Below are 21,943 nucleotides of genomic sequence, written 5' to 3'. Positions count from 1 at the left end.
ATATTTATATCTTTTTATTTTTTGTGAGTGGGACATAAAATACAAAGACACTACTGTTGTGTGAAGTTGCTAATTGTGCAAGGATGCATGAACTAGTTTTTTGGGGGGGGGCGGGTAGCGGGGAAGGATAAGGGATAAAATGTCCATCATTGATTTAGGCCTGTTGTCCTGCTACTTGCCTCCCTCATACTCTCCTCTTGATCTCCCTCACTCTCTTTAAAAAAAACTTATATGCCCTTTTTCTCTCTTTCTTGCCCCGTGTCCCCTGTCTCCCCCTCCCTATTTCTCCCCACCTCCCTGGCTGAACCCTTTCTCCTCGTTTTCACATGTTAGCACTCAGCCTCTGCCTCAGATTACAGGAAAACCCAAACTCTGTAAATGGCCTGAGGGAGGGACAGGCTCACATTTCATAACCTGGAAATTTAGAATTACAAATTAATCTACAGGAAACAATTGCTTGAGCAATTTAAAACTGATGTGGGCAACAGTCCACAAAGTCCCTTACAGGGGAGTCAGAGCAAGGGTGAGGGAGGAGGCTGGTGTGCTATTGTGCTCTTTGTACAGGGCCTTATGGAGAACATTCTTGTTTTAGTTTCTTAGAAATGTTAAGTGAGGTAATTGAAAATGTTTATAGCATTATGCTTCTAATACAGCTATATTCATTTTTGACTCGATGAAATTATCAGCTATTTAACAGCCTTTTGGGTTGTTTTGACAGCAACATTTTTATCCATACCTCAATGCAAAAATGTCAAATGTGGAATTCCTGTTCAATAGTGGTGGTGGTGTTGGGGGGGAGATAGAGTAAAAAGGAGCTTAGGCAGTGTGATTTATACAAGCATGCTCTCATACAACAGACTCTGCTTTAGGCTATCCAGAATTTACTACAGCATTTAAATCTCTCTTTCTCTTTACTCCCTCCCTTTCTTCCTCCTTTGCTCCCTCTCTCCCTTCCTTTTTTCCTTCCTTCTCTTTTTCTTTCCAAATTTAGCATCTTCTGAAAATACCCAGCCATGCAAAAAGACCTCAAATTCATTGTATTTTATGTTAAAAGTAAAGAGTTGTCACTGCAGGCTAATAAGTATTTCTGTTGGTTTATTCCATTTTATTATATAATATGTCAACAACATTTCAAGAAGTGATATAAAGTAGTGATTTTACATAAAAGAATAGTTTTCCCCATTTTGAAAATTTTTGAAACTAGGAGTCATAGTTTATCCCTCAGAGTTTTCTATGCACCTCACTGGATGACTGTGCCAGCTGTTCTTGCTGTTAGCTGCCATCAAGTTGGCCCCAACTCATGGTGACCCCAGACACAGTTGATTGAAACGCTGCCCTGTCCTGCACCATCTCTAAATTGTACACAGTTAGACTTCATTATGCAGTCTGTATTTTAGGTAACTTTGAGATTAATTTTTTAGCAATAGTAGTTTTTTTTTTTACTCTTGGTGATTGTCTTAGGCTGGGTTCTCTAGAGAAGCAAAACCATTAAAATGTATAAATATATAGAGAGAGATTTATATCAAGGAAATGGCTCACACGATTATAAAAGCTGGAATGTCGCAAGTCCGTGGGTTAGGATAGAGGTGTCTCCTGATTCACGTAGCTGCAAGGGCTGACAAAACCTAAGATCAACAGGTCACAGAGCAGGGTTCTTGTTCACAAGCTGCAAAGATCAAGGATTCCAAGATCCGGCAGGCAAGACTGTAGGTAAGGTGTTAGTTCATGTCCCAAGAAGCAGAGGTCAGATGAACAGGGGCCAGCTGCAGGATCCAGAGTGAGCAAAGCCCATGAGCCTTGTTGAAATATCCACTTATATTCAATGGAGGCCCAAGGATGCTCCCTTTCAACTGATTGGCTACTCAGAGCAGATCCCATCATGGGGCTCAAATTTCATCATGGAAGTGATAACAACGTCATAAGACTGCCAAACACCTGAGAATCGTGGCCCAGCCAAAGTGACACAAAACCTTAACCATCACAGCGATGATTAGCCTTTGTTGATTTCACTCTTATTCCTTTATAACTCTTAATTCAGTACATGGTTAAAAACTTTGTACTATTATATTGACAACATCGTACAGAATATTGAAGTTCGTGGAAGAAGACAGTTAATGTGTAAAATACTTGCTCATCCATTTCTTTACCCAAAGTTTATTGAGGGCCAAAATATGAACAATACTGTGATACCCGCTGTAGAACACAAGTGAATTAGACACAGCTCTTTCCTTTAAAAAATCTGCCCTCCAGAAAGTGTAAAAAGAAATCAAATGACTAAAGAAAAGAATATGGTAAGTAGAGTTTGAGTGAAGTGGGGGCATTGAAGAAGGAGTGCTAATTTGCAGCAGAAATCCCAGGGAGTTTTTTTGACATTGCCCCAGGACTGACTAAAACGGCAGGATGTCAGTGGGCAGGGGTGAAGGAAGAACATACTAATAACAGCAGAGGTGATATAAGGGGTGAAAACCTCATGCCTGCCCAGGATATGGTGAAGAGGTGTTGGGAGCTCTTAGAAGTCTAAAACACATGGTAGATGGAGTGGTGCACTGGAGAAAAGATTGAGAGGAATTCTCGGAGCCCTGGTTGCAAAGTGGTTAAGACCTCAGGCTGCTAACTAAAATTTCAGCAGTTCGAATCCACCAGCCACTCCTTGGGAACCCTATGTGGCAGTTTTACTCTGTTGTATAGGGTCACTATGAGTCGGAAATGACTTGATAGCACATTACAACAACATTGGAAAGGCAAATCAAGGCTAGATTATAGAAGGCCTGGAACAAGATAATGAGAAGTTTGAAGCTTTTTTTCGCATAAACCAAAACCAAACTCATTGCTATTGAGTTGGTTTTGACTCATAGCAACTCTATACGACAGTAGAACTGCCCCATGGAGTTTCCAAGGCTATAACCTTTACAGGAACCCTGGTGGCATAGTGGTTAAGTGCTCAGCTGTTAACTGAAAGGTCAGTGTTCATGCCCACCAGCCTCTTCTTGGGAGAAGGATGTGGCAGCCTGCTTCTGTAAAGATTAGGCCTTGGAAAACCTATGGGGCCATTCTACTCTGTCCTATAGGGTGGCTATGAGTTAGAATACACTCAACAGCAATGGGTTTTTTTTGTTGTTGTTGTTGTTTAACTTTATGGGAGCAGATAGCCAGGCCTTTTCTTCCACAGAGCTGCTGGTGGTTTCAAACTGCTTACCTTTCAGTTAGCAGGCAAGAACTTTAGCCATTGTGCCACCAGGACTCCTCTTTTACCTTATAGCTAATGGAAAAACACCGAGGAATTGGAATATAGTATGTCATGGCATGTTGTGCTAACCAAGTCAAATCTCCCATCCCAGAAATGTCAAAGATGGAAGGAGAGATAAAGAGTTGGTCAAATGTAATTCGATTTAGCAACTATTCCTCTACTTCTTTGTTCCAACCCACTCAAAAATAACCAAAGAATACCTTAAAAAAAGAGAAGCAGAACATCTTATTATAATTATTAGGAAGGCTGTAAAGCTGCACATTTCAATTTCCTTTTTATGCCATAATCACGTGAATAGCCTATGTCCCTTTCCCTCTCTTTTGTTTAGCCTTTTACTTAGCCTTAAAGTGGCATTATCATCACCAATCTGTTTGGGACCCAATTCTCATTTCCTTACGTCTAAAGGTGCTTTTATTTGGCTGGAAGTGAGACAAAATAACTTAATCCAAGTTCCTCATCATCAAACAACTTATCCAAAATTTTTTTCTTATCTCTTTGGCTCTGTGGTTCTAATCTTCTCCTCATCCCTGGAAATTCTCACCCCCAGTTTAAGGAGCACTGATCTCAACGGATGGACCACTGACCCTTTCAAGTAACCTATATTATTGCATGCCTCTGATATAAAATTAATAGCTCTAACCATATCTTTTCTAATGGAATTGGCTGCTTATGGGACTCATTAGTTAACTAACCCCTTTCATGACTGAAACTTAGCAAGAAGTACAGGAAATTTTAATTTTAAATTCATAGCTGTGTTTCAAATTGTCAGCAAGGTGTTTGCTGAATAGGCTAGCTTTTCCTCAGTCATGGATACATCTCTCACTCAAAAATATTCTTGCTTATCTTGCATTGCTATTTGTCTGCTGATCAATTCCCTGCCGCGCACTTTCTTTCCATGGGCAACTAACCAACATATTTAGTCTCTTCTACCTGGAAAGAACATAAAACATAACATGACTTTTATACAGTGTTTTTTATTTATAAAATTGACCTTTTGCTTGAATGGACAGTTTTCCTCTTTATATTTGATGCATACATGTGGGAACACAATCAGAAGATTCCTATTGATTGTTCTGAAGCAATTTAGTTCTGGTCATGGTTGTACTGGATTTGCAATTATACTGAGGAGAAGTATTATCGACTGGATCTGGTAATTACCACCCTGACATCAGATTCAGCCGTAGGTGAATCTAACCTACATCTCCATGCTGGTGTTCCTGTTATAAAAGATTTGCACTGATTCCTCCAAACAAACTAGGTATGAACAACCCATGATGGCATGTTTTAGTCACAGCAATTTATTTCAGTATGCCGTTCATTTACTTTTGAGTATAAGCAGCTTAAGGTACTACTGACTTAGGAATGGTATACATTGAGGAGGTTAATTATCGACCTGCACCACATACATTTTTGTTTAGAAAAACAAATAAGCCCCCCTCTCCTTTTTTTATTTAAACAATGGATAGTGGATAAGTCTTACAAATAGATTATCTTTGCATGTGTTTAATCAGATCAAATGTGACCTATTTACAGTCAATTTGTAGTCAATCTAGTTTTAATATAAGTTTGAATTTTTTGGATTATATTAAATAAACATTTATGTGTAGCCACAATCAATAACAGTATGTTTATCCTTTGAAAACAGAAATGTTTTATGCATACTAAACTTGGATTTAATAAGTAGTTTTGGGTAAAAATTCAATTTTTGGTTCCAAGAAATTCATGGAACATGTATGAAAATAAAGATTATGTGAAACCAGCATTCTCTTTCAGTTAATACCACGCCTAATTTTTTTTTTTTTTTTTTTAAATATAGAGAAAAATGTCCTGGTGTGACAAGCCATTTGTCCATCTGCAGATTAACTGGGCTAACTGCAGGCTGTTAAGTTGCAACAGAAATTAGGAAATGATCAATACATGGCATATGATTAACAAAAATCTACAAGTAATTTCCAAATATGCATATTATGCTTTTGCATTTTATAATATACTCATTTTTAATTTTTTAATTAAAATTAATAATCAGAAAGAATATTTTTAATGGGATTCTGCATGCTCAGGACAAAAGATTATTCTCTATTAACCATTGATACAACAGGCCCTCAGTCTTTATGTGTTTGAAAATGCAAGTAATTATGATAATAATTTGAAAGTGTGACAGGAAAACATCCTCAACCGTTCATGCTAATAAAATTCATTTAATTTTCAAAATCTAGATATTTGTTGTTCTGTTCATTTTTGGCCAACTTATATTTAAACCTTCTATACTTGTATCAGACACTGGTTTATTTCACCAAAGATTGAATTTGGACTATGAAAGACTGCTGCTTTTTCATTGCCTCATGAAGTGCAATAATTTCAGGATCAATATAATACCGTTAAAGGGGTTGCATTCATATCTTTCCGGGCTCAACTGTGATTATTGTAGAGTGAGTGTAGACAGAATATTTCTACAACAGGAGGTCCATCCAACAACTGGGAAATTCCTCATAGAACCAGGGGGTCTTGATCACATGACATTTCTGATTTAATCTGTGAAGCCACGATAGCACTGGTTCAGGAATAGACCTGTCATAGACAATATAGCATGAGCCTCTCCAATCGCTCAAACTCTCAGGTGAATCAGCCTATTAGAAAATCTGAACTTGCCACATTCTGAGCAATACAGCACTTAGAATGCTAGCTTTGAGGAGTTGGACTAATTAGTCGGAGTTAAATCTGGTTACTATGATTTCAGTGCGGTCCAATTAACACAGGGAAGAGAAGCCTCAGTTTTGTGGTCCTAGGTGCACACAAATCTCTCCGTAGTTATCTTGCTAAGCATGCCTTTGGTCTCCCAGGGTACCTTATAACAGAGTACAGATGGCCCAGTACAAACCCTGCACCGTCACTCAGAAATACAATGTTTATCAGGGGAGACATCAAAAGCATCAGCTTGATATCCTGGAGGAGAGGTGGCAGGAGCAGGTCGTGTTGTTGCTCTGACACGCTAGGGAACTATTTGGAAGGGAGGCTGTCTTTACTGGCATGCAGAAAACATTGAGGCCAAAGTAGCTTGGATGAGCAGAAGCTTCATATAAACTAAAGTAAAACCTGTGAAACTCGAAACCTGTGTAAGGTGGAAAGGTGTCAGAGAAGGAAAACTCAAATATTTTCCACTAATAGCGATAGAAAAGTGGTAAGACTGCACCCTGTCAAAGGTGGAAAACTTTCAAGATCTAGAAAAACAAGGCAGTCCCATCGAGTCCAGCTCCCACAGGTTTCACTGTATTTAGAAAGTTTAGGCAAAGCAAATGTTGGTTTAAATTAAGTGGATAAGATGCTCAATTCCTCATTTTGCTTTTGACCAACTCCAGATGTAGGGGAACAAGTATATCCCATTTAAGACTTTTTTTTTTTTTTTAAATATTTATAGAGATTTACTGCTTTCAAAAGGTCATGTAGGAAGATAGAATCCGCAAAACATCTCACAACACAGATGAATTCGGAGGACATTATGCTGAGTGAAATAAATCAATCACAAAAGGACATTGTATAAGACTATTATAAATACGTAGTCAAGAAAAAGTTTACACACAATCACTTTTTGATGGTTACCAGGGATGGAAGGAGGAGGGAGGGAAAATCACTAACTAGAGAGTAGAAGGTGCTAACTTTGATGAGGGGAAAGGCAGTACACAATAGGGGGCAAGTCAGCACAATGTAACCAAGGCAAGGGAAGGCATTGAGAAGTACACAAGGATAAAAGGCCACAAAGGTAGATACCATAATATACAATCCTGCTACAACAGTAACAATAAACAACAATTTATGAGGGGATGCATAGGTAGATATGTATGCTGAGTAGGTGTGGGAGGGAGTATGGAAATACACTCACGTGCATATATAGGTTTGGCTGTGGATATTTCTATGTAATATTTGTATGTGCTGCGTGTATGTTCATACATATATAATAGCTCACACAGGGGCACAGTCATAGAAACAGCCTAGGCATAACCAAACACCTCGAGAGACTGAGTCACAGGGCTGGAAGGCTGAGGACCATAGTCTTGGAGGACATATAGGTCAATTGGCTTAACATAGTTCATAAAGAAAACGTTTTATATCCTACTTTGGTGCGTATCATATGAGGTCTTAAAAGCTTGTGAGGGGCCATCTCAGATACAGCTGTTGATCTCTTTCCATCTGGAGCAAAGGAGAGTGAAGAAACCAAAGACCCAATGAAACAATTAGTTCAAAGAACTAAAGAACCACAGGAACCAGTCTTCACTAGCCTGAGATGGTGCCTGGGTGCATTACCAACCACTACCAACCACTCTGACCAGGATCACAATAGAAGGTCTTGGTTAGAGTGAGGAAAAAAAAAAAAATGTAGAACAAAATTCAAATTCATAAAAAGATCAGATTTTCCTGGTCAGAGAGAGACTGGAGAAACCCGAGGCTATAGCTCTTGGACACCCTTCTAAATTAGAACTGAAGCCAATCCCAGAGATCACCTTTCAACCAAATAATAGACAGGTCTTTATATAAACAATAACACATGTTAGGAAAGTGCTCCTTAGAACAATCATCTGCGTGATACCAAAAGGACAACATATGCCCAAAAGCAAAAATGAGAAGGCAAGAAGGGGCAGGAAAACCAACAAATGGAAATGAGGATCTCAGGGGATAATGAGGAGAATGTTAACACATTGCAGTCAATGCCATGGAACAATTTGTATATAAACTATTGAATGGGAAACTAATTTGCTCTGTAAATCTTCACCTAAAGCACACACTCACCCACAAGGTCATGTAGGAAGATATTGGATAGAGAATCTGTTTTCCTTAACTGTACTCTAAATTCCTGTCATCTAGAGATTATCATGTTTTCTTTTTTATCCATTCTACACCTGGTATATTGAACATATAGGAGCCATCTGAGGAATGTCTGTGAAATAGAATTATTGAATAACCACTTTTACTAACCTTTTTGTTTGCTATAGAATGTTTCAATTTATCCTTATCTGCAGATAAAATGCTGATTTTTTTTTGTTATACAGAATTACTAGCTAGAAACAAAACAAAACATAACTTTGAATAGAGTTAAAATATCCAAGTAAAATAAAAACAAGAGACAATATTGAAGTCAGAACAAAAGATGTTGAGTAATTTAAAAGAAAATATAAACTTGAAGGAGTAACAGAAAATGGGATAAACAATCCACTTTTTTTTTCTTCCTGAATCTATGTACCTTCAACATAGTCAAAAATCACCCCAACACCAGTGATATACAAAATTATCTCAGCATATTGGATTTTGTTTTCATTTCAATGATCTTTCAGCAAACCATACATCTTGGAACAGCTCCTACTCTGCCGTTTCCCTGATCATATAAAACAGTAAGCTTCAACCAGGAGTCAGAGAACAAAGACAAATGCAAATGCACACATTGAAAACTAACAATGGAAGCCATCTTCTAGGAAAAGGATAGCAGTCGAGTATAATAGTGCAGTTTAGAGAGTAAAACACAAGTCTCTCTCCGTATATATAAAAAACTGTGTTACAAATAGAGTTGTCTGTCTGGAAATTAGTATCATCCATCTTTAATCTTATTTTGCCAGACTTTCAGGATATGATTAACTCTTACGTGTCTAAAATTGAGTAACATGATATTGAAGCCTTTTCTATATTCAAAAAAAACCAAACCCACTGCTGTCGTGTCGATTCCGACTCATAGCGACCCTATAGGACAGAGTAGAACTGCCCCTTAGAGTTTCCAAGGAGTGCCTGGCAGATTCGAACTGCCGACCTCTTAGCAGGTGTAGCACTTAACCACTACGCCACCAGGGTTTCCCATATCTAGTACCTGGAAATGTGGGAATACTTTCTTTTTGGAGAGATACCATCTGAATTTTTTCCACCCAACACATCTGGACATCCTCACTGTGTGTGCAGAGTGGGCAGCTCACACTTGGTCAATAGTGTGGTCATGTTTCCTGGGGGGCTTACACACCATGGGACCCAAGTAGCCGCCATCTTTCTGCTGTTGCTGCTCACCATAGTTACTGAGATGGGGAGTGGGTGGGCCTGAGGAATGCTGAACCGAACTGTTGCTCATGTCATTAAAAACTCAACTAGGCAGAAAGCTAGGAATGGAGCAGTTGACAAAGATAAAGCTGAGAGCTCTGTGGCTTACCCTTAATTAGGTGTTGGCATCGGTTCTTGTCAAACAAGGGGAAAGAGCGTGTGCTGCAGCACGGTGACACACAGACAGCCCTAGTCACAGTTGGAGAGAACACAAAGTGCATTCAAGCTGGCATTGAGAGGGATTTAGATAAGTACTCGAGGTAACAAAAATCGAAAAAGGAGGATGATAGCAATGGAAGCTTCAGATGAATTGCAACTGAGTGCACCTTTATTACAGCTTATCAGTCTCCAGACAGCTACAAACCAACCTTCCTAGTGCATTTCTCTTCATATTCTCCTGGATTAAAGGTCAAAGTAACTCAAATTTATATGTTCTGTCGCGTTGTCTCTGTCTTTCCCGTTGCTCACACATAGGCACATCTCAGGGATTTGGGATCCCTGGCATGAAGCTGACACTCCCTTGAAGGAAGCAAAGGCCTTTTCTCACAGAAAAGTTTCCATTGATTTTAAATAATTATCTGGTGGGAAGATGTTGGAAATAATGCAATGTTAAAAGGTCACAAAAATGTTACTGGCATAAATATACACACGGCAACGCGCCAGCTCTAATCGCTCTTGTCCAAATTATGGTTACATGTTCCATCCATTTGACATATCAAATAGCTAATATTCTGGTTTATTAGAACACTGTCTATATGTATTCTCAACACACACAAAAGCTGTGTGTTTTCATAATATGTATAAGCAGTTCAGACGGTAAGCTGTGCACATTGCAGCTAGCAGATGGTAGCTCTTATCACAGATAAAAGCACACATATATGTTTCTGTAACTACACCCTCGGAGGGAACGGATAAGAGAAGAATCCTCTCCACATCACAGCTTACATTACCCATCTACTTAGGCAGCAAACAGCATATGTTTTACTGCTGTGGAAAGGCAGCACTTGAGAGAAAAATATAATTAAAATAAACTTAAAAATAATCCGATGGAAAAACAGAAAAGAGTGTGTTAATTGGGAGTTAGTTTTGTGTATGTTTGGGATGGGTGGGGGGCCACCACACCTAGAAAGTGGAACAATAAAGAATGCCTCTTTTAGGGTCGCCAGATAAAATGCAGGATGCTTGGTTAAATTTAAATTTCAGATGATCAATGAATCATTTTTAGTATAAGTATGTTGCAAATATTGCACATTCCATGTCCCAGGCAACATCTGGGATATACTTATACTAAAATATTATTAGTTGTTTACCTGAAACTCAAATTGAAATGAGTATCCTGTATTTTTATTTGCTAAAATCTGACAATCATAATTTTCAGTTGCTGCCATTACAGTTTTTAACCAATGCCCCCGGTGTTCCAGGGGAAACAGAAGCCGTCAACAGGTAGATCTGTTTTGGTGGAGTGTGACCCCAAGGCTTTTTCTGTGCACACTGAGCTCGGGGGGTTTGAACCTTGATCTGAATGATGCAGTCAATAACACAGCCAGCGTGGATAATTTAGGCCAGAGTTCCTTTCCTTCTCCCTCCCCAGAATTTTAAAGCCCAGCCAAATACTTTGGCTGTATAAGCTCAACTTTTATTAATTATTTTTTTCATTTACGAATTTAGTTTATTATTTCAGACTAAGATCTATTTGCACTCGTAAAAAAGGAGACAGACTTTAAACACTCCACATGTACACATTTGTATTCTCATGGAGAGATTGGCATTCAACTGGAAGGTTAAATGGAGTTCAGATAATTTCTTTTTTTATTCTTTGCTCTGGCTTTTGTCTCATTTCTTTCAGCAAAACTGAATAAAGATGTCTCCATTTTACTCCAAAAGATTCAATTACTTTTGAAATGCTGGGTAAACATCTGCAGATGAACGATCTTAACAAACGTATTTTGATTCCACACACTGAGGTGACACTTTTGTTTTCCCTCTCCAAGAGCAGAGACTAGATTGAAGCCTGCATTTTTGAGCCAGAGCCTCCACTGCCACAAGCACTGAACTTCTGGCAGGCAGCCAACCAATCTCCGTAGCCCAATGCAGCTCTGATCCCATCTGCTCCAGCAGTGCAATATATTCCACTTCAGGTCAAAAGCGGGGAGCCAGCAGTATTAACATTACACTAATCTGTAAAGACATTTTCGCTGGGCTAGATAGGCTAATGTTACACAGGCCTTCAAAGCTTCAAGGGTAAGGAGCAGCAGTAATTGTCAGGGGAAGATACGGTAGGCAGTGGATTCTTGCAGAGACTATTCCAAGAGGAAGCTAGATGGATGGTTCTAAAGAATGAGGAAAGAAAGAACTAGCTTTTAAAAAGACAAGTCATTTGCCATCCTGTTAAGCAGGTATTTTAAACACGGCTTTGAATCCTATAGTTAGCAATTACAAACTCTGTCACCCTTTTTTCTGTCTGTTCTTGTGTCCCCAAAACTGAAACACACACTTTTCCTTACACACACACACATACACAGACAACCTCAAAACCTACAAAATATCTGATGAAAATTGCCTTCACCCTTAAAAAAACTGAGGTGAAAATAGATTGCTGTCAGTATACCTTGGATTATAAAAATCAACACTATCCTCAAACTCTTAAAAGATTTTTTAAATATAAATAAGCATGTGGCTGTATGCCCCCCACCCCATCCCTTTTTGCTATTTTGTTCTTCGTAGAAAACACGCTCAGTTTCTGGATGCACAGCCCGTTAAACATAACCTACCAAGAACTCTATTATAGGCTTTCTATGGAAAATATACTGAAGGAAAATACTCTGAAAGCAGATTAAAGTGTACAACAGGAAATTCAATACCAGTAACAAAAAGGGTCTTTTTCAGATCCCTAGCTCTTTGGTTTGGGGAGAAAAGGTAGTGTAAGATTCATGCCCTGAGGCGCATCAGAAGCCATTAAGAACTACATTCCAGGAAATTGTAATGTATAAAAATGCAATTTAGACTGCCTGATTTTCTTTTAGCAGAAGAGGAAAAATATTTGGCTGGAAATGAACTCTCTGAAAAATCCCCACAGTTAAGAAGCATACAGCTATGTTTTGGCTATAATTAAAAGTTATGCACAGTTGATGTGAAAAATTACTTTTGTGCAGGAATAACAGATTTCACTCTAGATGGAAATAGGCTCTCTCTCTAACTAAAAAAATAAAACAACCTACATATAATTTACATGTACTTGCTTTTTAAAGTAAGTGAAAAGCTAGGGTGGTGTATTTTCAAGTTTTCACTTATCTTACTTTTTCATTAAAAAAAAAAAACCTTAAAAATGAAAGCTGTTTGGAACATAGTAAAGCCATTTGACTTTTCCATCTCAGAAAATAATAAAGAAAATTTGGCCAGAGTTTTTATTGCACCGTTTTAACACTGCCTCTCTATGTTGCTTGTCAGAAAAATTTGGTTGTATTGAAGCCCCCCTCCCCGCCCCCTTGCCTTTTTATAGTTCTTGTTCTAAATGGAAAATTCACGCAGGGCACAGATGAATGAATATGCATAAGTCTATATGCATTGATATACATATGATTTCTCATCTACGAAGAATGGTTTGGAAGACTTGTTATCTGACCAGAAAAGCCTGTAGTAAGTTGAGATAAAGGAGACTGACTCCAATCCTCTCAGCCTTTGCAACTGCTTTATATTCTAATCACTGCGCTAAGCATTTGTCCCCGGCAGGCAGCCTGTTCAATCTAGCAGATAACAAACGCAGCCGGATTGTGGCTGCGCCGGCCCTTCCCCTTGCGCTAGGAGCTAGTGTTCCTTTCCCCTGATTAAACAGGCAGCGGGAAAGCGCTCTCAGAGCTGTAATTGCCTCCCTTATGAAACATCTTCACCCGTTAGCCAAAGCTGAGCTGAATCACAGCAGAAATTATTAACAGTGGCTGTTTTCAAGCCAGCTTAATTTGAGCTGATGCTGCTATTCACTTAACACAGATGAATAGGTGTGCAGGACGAGAGTCTAAGCGGAGATGACACCCCAATGAATATTTGCTCCCGGCCGTACTGGGGGGAGCCACTTGCACAACAACAGACAATTGTTCAAAAGCGAAAGGGGGAAGGCGGCACGGGACAGGTCTGCCTCCTCTGCTGCCGCTGTTAGTGCTCATGAACTTCCTGACCGATGGTGGCTTTTGACAACCAAATCATTTTTTTTTTTTTTTCAATTAGTTTCCACAAATGTTAGCAAACACAAATTGTTTTTTGTTTTTGTTTTTGGAGGATGTGGACGTTGGTGTGAAAAACACTACCCTGCTTCAGGCATGGCCAGAAATACTCTTTTCAGAGAGCCGAACAGGCATTAAAATTTAATAGTCTGCTTTCATTTTCTCTGCAGTGTGCTTCAAGATGATTATAAATTACAGCATTCTGCTTACTTATGACGGAATAAGTCATGTATCAGCATTTGATTTAGAAGCAATGTGTGCCTGACATATGAAACACGTCTTGCAGATGTGATTTATCACAGAGCTCTTTTTTTGTTTGTTTGTTTCAGAAGAAAATAGTTGTTCTGGAGGGTCACTATAGTGACAGACATTGCCATACTGGGGTTTATGGCTGTGGGCCTCAGAAGGTTGAATCTGCAAAGCCTGACTATATTTTGCTCATTGAGGAATCCCTTTGTCCTCCAAAGCTTGTTATTGGTCACAAAGATCTCATCCTTTTTTTTTTAAATTTTGCTGGGCAAAGATGAGCAAGGCATTACTGCATACAGGAACCATTTTCCCAAGTTGGATGGTAACAAGGGGTAAGATGTCCTCTAGTAATCCCAGGGCTGTTTGGGAAACTGTTGGTTCGTTGGGTCTCTACTGCAATACGACTGGCTCAGGAGAGGGGTTGACAGCAGATGGGGACTTTTTACAGTTGGATGGGTGTGGCCTTTGAGGGAGGGTATGTGAAGGCAGGGCCTGATCCTTCTGTCAGCTGAGATATTTCTTATGTCTACTGATGAGTTGAGCTGCAGCGAAGCCAAGCCATTCCTTTCAGTCTCTCTTTACCATGATCCCTGATGGCTTCAGCCAAAACAGTTGTGTTGGGACCCACACTGATCATTAAATGGTTTAACCAAACAGTTAGCCGGGCCATGGTTTATTTATCAAGTCTGGCTAATAAGTACAACAGAGCTGCCAACATCCCACATGTTATTTCAACATCATACTTCACAGTACACGGTGCCTTCGCTTCGTTGTCTGCTAATTCATTCTTGTAAAACCAAACTTACATGTTACCTTACCTCCTCCGTGTAGTTTTATCAACACCTCCTGTTACTTATTCATGGACTCGTCTATCTAGACAGTTTATTTCAACACTTGTGACATTGTACTTTGTGGTCTTTCCCCCTTCCACACACTACCCCGTACTGTCTAACTCTAAATCGTTTTCCTCTCCTCAGTTCCTGGTATACAGCCTGTTGCATAATGGGCCCTAAATAGATTTTTTCGAGTTGAACGAATGAATGTATAAATGAATATTTTAGATTAAACAAAGAAGTGAAGGTATATAGCAGAGCTGGTAATAGTATTTTCATATTTGTTTCTTCTTATAGCTTTTTAGTTTGGCACATGGCTTATTTGAACAAAGATTTTATTTCTCAGCCTTCTTTGTTCCTAGTATGACCATTTTCTGGGTCTGGTCAATGTGGTTAAAGGTGGATATGGTAAGGTAATTCAGTAAGGTATACTTGATTATGACTGGAAAGAGGTTGTAAAGGCTGGAGCACTAAGCAGTCATTTTAGACTCTGGGGTGTTCTTGGGATTGAAAGCCTTTTATGGTACAACAACAAGACAGAAGGAATTAGGGGCTCTGATATCACAGATTGTAAACGAGCCCTGGTCTAATTACTTCCAGACTTTTTGAATATGAGAAGAAAAAAAAAAAAAAAACAAGAGGTAATACAACATGTGAATTTAAATCCTTACTATTGTTTACCAGCAGGACCAGCTACAGAATTTGTGGGGCTTGGTGTAAAATAAAAATGAGGGTCCCCTTGTTCAAAAGTTATTAAGAGTTTCAAAATGGCAACAGCAGATTAAACCAGGTGCAGGGCTCTATGAAGGCAGGACGCTGTGTGAATGGGCTGGTGGCATGCCCATGGAGTCAACCCTGATTACAATGACGTGGTATCATCCGACCCCTGCAAAAACTTCTCTAAACTTACTATGCACCAAATCCTCTCCTCACTTACTACACTTCAGCCACTTCAGACTACTTTTTATTTCCTGAACACACTAAACTCTTTCTCGCCTTAGGATACTTGGCTGTTTCAAGACAGGGGCACTCTGCCATAGATAATTACAATACTCAGGCTTCCCATGCTGGCTCTTTTTCCACTTTTAAGAAACAACAGATCAATGTTACCTCCTATGTTGTTGTTAGTTGCCATTAAGTCCACTCCGACTTGTTGTGACTCCATATAAAATAGAGTGAAACGTTACCTGGAACCGTGCCACCTTCACGATTGCTGGTATGTTGTGGCTACTGAGCATTATGAGCGCCTTCCAGTCTAGGACATCCATCTTCCAGGACTATATAGGACAGTGTTCTGTTGTGACCCATAGAGTTTTCAGTGGCTACTGTTTGGAGGTAGATTGTCAGGTCTTTCTTCCTAGTCTGGAAGCTCCATTGAAACCTGTCCACCATGGATGACCCTGCTGGTATTTGAAATACTGGTGGCATAGATTTCAGCATCATAGCAACATGCAAGCCACCATAGTACAGCAAACCAACAGATGAGTAGTGGGTTCCCTCCTCAGAAAGGGCCTTTTCAACACCTCTTCATCCTAGCATTATAGTGCTTTCTTGTTTCCTCCACAGCTCACTTATGATGATTTCTCATTATATCATTTCCTTTTTGAAATTATTGGACTTTCCTGACTAGAATGTAAGCTTCCTGAGGGCTGGTGCTCTCTGTGTTTTCTTCACTGATATATTACTTGTATGGAACAGTGCTTATTTAGTACCTAGAAACAAACAAACAAACAAAAAAAAACAAACCCAGTGCCATCAAGTCAATTCCAACTCACAGCAGCCCTATAGGACAGAGTAGAACTGCCCCACAGAGTTTCCAGGGAGCACCTGGTGGTTTCGAACTGCCGACCCTTTGGTTAGCAGCTGTAGCACCTAACCACTACACCACCAGGGTTTCCAGAACATAGAAAAAGCTCAGTAAATATTTGGTGTATGGTGAATAAAAAGAACTTCAAGCCTGTGGGCATTTAACTTGGTTCATTTAGGTTCAAGCATAGATTCCTTGACATTTTTACAACATTTTACTTGATTTTAACAGACTAATTTACTCTATAATTATTTCATTTTCTGTTTTTGATTATGTGGAACTGACTAGAAAAGATAGAGCTTATTTTGTAAATATTTCTCAGACCTGCCAGATGTGTGAAAAAGGAATTTCCTCTCTGCTGGACATCTGTTTACATTGCAGTTCACACACACACACACACACACACACACACACACACACACACACACACACACAGAGAACAGAAACTAACTCCCACCAACCCACAGCTTACTGTCTACGTTAACATAACTGCACTGTGTTATTTATTTCACTAACATAACTTTACTATTCCAGAAAAGTCTTGTCCAGGCATGTAACTTGATTGTTTCTTACAGGAATTTCCTGAAAGACCCACCAACCCTTCAACAGACAGCATCAGCAGACAGTTACTCCCAAATATTCTTTCAATCCCTTGGCTCAAAAATCCTCCCTTAATGTTTCCTTCTGTCTTAGGCTATTATGTCAGAATGTTTGCTCAGTCCTAATCAAGTCCCTGCGTTGAAAGATCCACCTTAAACCAAACTTTGAACTCTCAATAAATCCCGACCTTGCCTTCTCCTCTCCAAGGTGCCATCAAAGCTCTGAGATGGAGTTCTCTGTTACCGTGGTTAACAACAAACTCATCTTTGTCCTCTGAACAAGTCACATTGCTGATATTTGAGGATTCAGTGTTTGACAACCCCAGTGCAGTTCCTTTTTCCCCAAAAAATGTGTGAGTTCAGAAATCTGATTATTCAGGATGAAATGATCAGTGGCAATCTATACAGAGAGAAGAAAAACAATGCACTCTCTCCAGAGAAATGCTTTTCCTTAATGGCATGTCAAATTCTAAAGTTTACATAAATGATGACATATGATAATCCCCATGTGATATACAAACATTTTCTGTACCAGCGCTGTCCGATATGTCAGCCTTTAGACATACATGATTATTGAGCACTTGATAATGTGGCTAGTCCTATGTGCTGTAATTGTAAAAGGGACACAAAAGACACCAGATATCAAAGACAGCGTGAGAGAGGAATGTAAAATATCTCCTTAATAAGTTTTTATATTGATTATATGATGAAATGTAATGTTCTGGATATGTTGTTGTTGTTAGGTGCTGTCGAGTTAGTTTCAACTCATAGCAACCCTATGTACAACAGAACAAAACTCGGCCCGTCTTGTACCATGCTCACAATTGTTGTGTTTGAGCCCATCACTGTAGCCAGTGTGTCAATCCACCTCATTGAGGGTCTTCCTTTTCTGTGCTGACCCACTTCTTTACCAAGCATGATGTCCTTCTCCGGGGACTGGTCCCTCTTGAAAACATGTCCAAAGTACATGAGATGAAGTCTTACCATCCTTGCTTCAAGGAGCACTCTGGCTGTATTTCTTCCAAGATAGACCTGTTCATTCTTTTGGCAGTCCATGGTGTATTCAATATTCTTCTCCAACACCATAATTCAAAGGCATCAATTCTTCTTCCATCTAATGTTTTGAATACATTGTATTAAAAAATGGTATATTATTGTTGCTTTCTTAGTTGCCTTCGAGTCAATTTCGACTCCTGGTGACTCAATGTGTGCAGAGTAGAATTGCTCCATAGGGATTTCAAAGCTATGACCTTTTGGAAGCAGAATGCTATGCCTGTCTTCTGAGTCACCTCTGGATGAGCTCGAATTGCCAACCTTTTGGCTAGTAGTTGAGTGATTAACTATGTGTACCTCCTAAGGACTCCAGTATATTATTAAAATTAGTTTTTGCTATTTTTTTCTTATTAAAAACATGGCTATTAAAATATTTTAAATGACGTGTTTCACATTGTGTTTCAATTGGACGGTGTCACTCTATACAGTTAAAAAAGGCAAAAAAACACAAAAAACTTGGCAAACTGCCTTGTTAAGCAAGAGACCTTTCTCTTGAAATGTCTTCTCTAATGTTAACAACTTTTTTTAAAGATTATCACCAACAGAACCATAGACAATCATTTTGAACACGTAAAATATTCTTGGAAAGTGAGTTTTCTTAGTCGGCTGGAAAGCTTTACAGGGGAATTACCCTTAAAAGTTGAGAAACATTTACAATTCATTTGTTCATGGAACAACTTTCAGAAGAAATAAAAACAAATTCTTCCACAGCTGGCTTTGTCAGAGAGATTTTTACAAATAGGAAAAATAAGTGGCCTCAAGTGTTAATCTGAGCTTGTGGCAAATGGCCAGATAGATCTGTGACCAAAGTGTGTAATTCAGTTGTGTTGCGAGGCAGATGTAATCTGTAATTTCTCTCCACAACTGGCCCTTTTGTCTGCACAATAGATAACTAATGCCTACACCATGGACTGTATGTATATCCTGCTTCTGTCTTATTGTTTTCTTAAAAATAAATATGCTAAAACTGTTGTGTTAAAATATCAGAGGTGGCATACAATCGCTCCTTGAAAGACACTTTTGAAAGGATGATACTTACTTTTGATGAGAGTAAAACAGAGACTAGACATTCAACTCGGGACCATTTACCAAAGTTACAAGTTACAGAAACAAGGCAGGAATTGGGGGCAAAAGCTCCTGACCCAAGGTGAAAGAAGAGAGAGGCTTGTGAGGATAAGAAGTGAATAAATAAAATGTTCAAGTACACTGGGAGCAGGCAACTTTACTCTTTACCATTGAAGACAAGAAAACTTCACTTCGTTGCTACTCAGTCCTCGGCAGCGTAAAACCCAAGAGTAACTCCTTAGAGCCTCCTGGTGAGGTGACTGAGATGCTTGTTTCCTTTGCAGTGTGTGAATGTGTCCCCCTTAATCTTGAATTTGTTTATATGTTTGATGATGGTTTCTAATGCTTAAATTCTCATACATTGATCATGTAATGTTAATAAACCATAATTTCTGCAACCTGTCTTTATTTATCAGCCTCTCCCATCTTACAATTTTTTTTGTCTCACACGGAGAAATAGAAAATGTTTTGCAACAACTTGATATAGCAGCTCTGAACTTTGAATCTTTGACTCAGTTATTTTGGCAGCATCATGACTCTTTCCTTGATGAACCAAAAAAAACCAAACCCCTTACTGTCAAGTCAATTCCAACCCACAGCAACCCTATAGGACAGAGTAGAACTGCCCCATAGAGTTACGAAGGAGAGCCTGGTGGATTCCTACTGCCGACTCTTTCGTTAGCAGCTGTAGTACTTAACCACTACGCCACCAGGGTTTCCTTGATGAGACCTCCTTAATGCTGTTTGCTGGCTTAAGGAATCAAGGGAAAAAAAAAAAAAAATTAGCATTTTGAAAAAAAAAATTCTGATTTTTTCAAGGGAGAAGAAACATTGGGAATCACCCAGAAAATCTTGCTCTTACAAGCTTTCTAGGTGACTTACGCATTTAGGAGAGAATGCTGGGAGAAAAATAAAATACAAACAAAACCTGAGATAATGATTACTTAAATACCATGACACAAATTTCTGGAGTTGGCCTTTGTCATGAAAGTTGAATAGCTGTTACTTCCTAATCCTGATTGTTTTACTGAAAAGGTCTACTACGTGTAATAGAGATAGACCTAAACTTTCCATATGCATCTTTCTCTCCAGGGATGAAGCTTCTGTGGCATAAGAATTGGGTGTACCACAAAAGGGGTGACCTCTGTTTATTTTAAAGGGAAGAGGAGACTAAGGCTTGGGTGGTGTGCTGAAGCCAAAACTAGAAACAAAAACCAGTTGCCGTCAAGTGGATACTGGCTTATGGTGACCCCCGTGTGTGTCAGAGTAGGACAGTGATCCCTAGGGCTTTCAGTAACTGATTTTCAGAAGTAGATCACCAGGCGTTCCTTTCTTCGAAGGTGCTTCTGGGTGGACTTGAACCTCTAATCTTTTGCTTAGCAGCCAAGTGCTTAGCCATTTGCACCACCTAGGGGCTCCTGCTGAACCACAAAAGGCTATTTTTGTTCAAAAATAAATAAAAAGTTGTCCTGGTAACTGATAGTATAATTTAGAAATTCCTGTTCTCAACTACCTGCTTAATCTCTTAGTCTAGAATGCTATTTTGACCTTTTCCCATTTGTGCTACATTTATAGTTTAAATCTGTGTCCTATTGTTATATGAGGATCTTGATTTGCTTGTGATTTCAAGAGAGAGTTTAGTTGGTGTGGGGGAAGAAGGCAATTCAAAATGAATATAAATTCTGCATAGTAGTAATTTTATAAATCAATGAACTCACTCCTGGCTTTACCTGTTAGGAATAATTTAATTGCAAGTGATAGAAAACCAGACCAAAATGGCTTAAATACAAAAGGAATTTATTGGTCCACGTAACTAAAAAGGCTGTCTCAGCAGGTGGGGTTTGATACAGCAGCTCAAGAGTTGTCACCAAGAACTTTTCATTGTTGCACAAGGTCACAGAATTGCTGTTTAATTTGTAGGCGTCGTATTTTCATACCACCAGTTCCAAGGAAGTGGCTCCCCAGCAAAATTAGTCCTTGTCCCAACATTTCTAGCTGAAATTCTGAGGGTCACTTTGGTTGGACTTGCTTATGTCATGTGCCACCCTTGAACACTGTGACAAACAACATTGAATAACTGGACTGGCTTAAGTGACTCTGTGTTGCCTCCAAATTGGGTGAAGTAGGTGCACATGTTTCCACCCAAACCATGAGGACTGAACTCTGGGAGAAAGTTTCCCTAAAGCAAAGCTGTGGGAATGGACACACCCTACAAACATCTATAATATATACATGGGACAGTGTTCTGTAAGAGGCCATGCAATTATGAAGAGCTATTAAGATCTTCTCCTGGACACTGACATCTTCTGCGCTGTTGTCAATTTAGTCCCTTGAGCTAAATTTCTGCTCTTAGAACTTGGAAGTATCTTTAAGATGTAACCTGTCCTCCGACATAAAAATAGGTCTTCTTAAATCATACTTTTACTTTTATCCAAGTGTTTTGGGCCTTCCTTACAAAGCTTGAGGTAACAGCCTACTCCAAACAGTGAAACTAAACAGTTGCTGTCCAGTTGATTCCAACTCATGGGGACCCCATGCATGCTACAATAGATCTGTGTTCCACAGAGTTTTCAAAGGCAGTTTTGTTTTTTTAAAATAATTTTTATTGTGCTTTAAGTGAAAGTTTACAAACCAGGTCAGTCTCTCACACAAAAACTTATGTATGCCTTGCTACATACTCCCAATTACTCTCCCCCTAATGAAACAGCCCACTCCCTCCCACCATTCTCTCTTTCGTGTCTATTTCCCCAGCTTCTAACTTCCTCTACCTTCTCATCTCCCCTCCAGGCAGGAGATGCCAACAT

This window comes from Elephas maximus, chromosome 2 (assembly GCF_024166365.1).
Source record: "Elephas maximus indicus isolate mEleMax1 chromosome 2, mEleMax1 primary haplotype, whole genome shotgun sequence".
Lineage (NCBI taxonomy): Eukaryota > Metazoa > Chordata > Mammalia > Proboscidea > Elephantidae > Elephas > Elephas maximus.
This window is presented reverse-complemented; position numbering follows the sequence as displayed.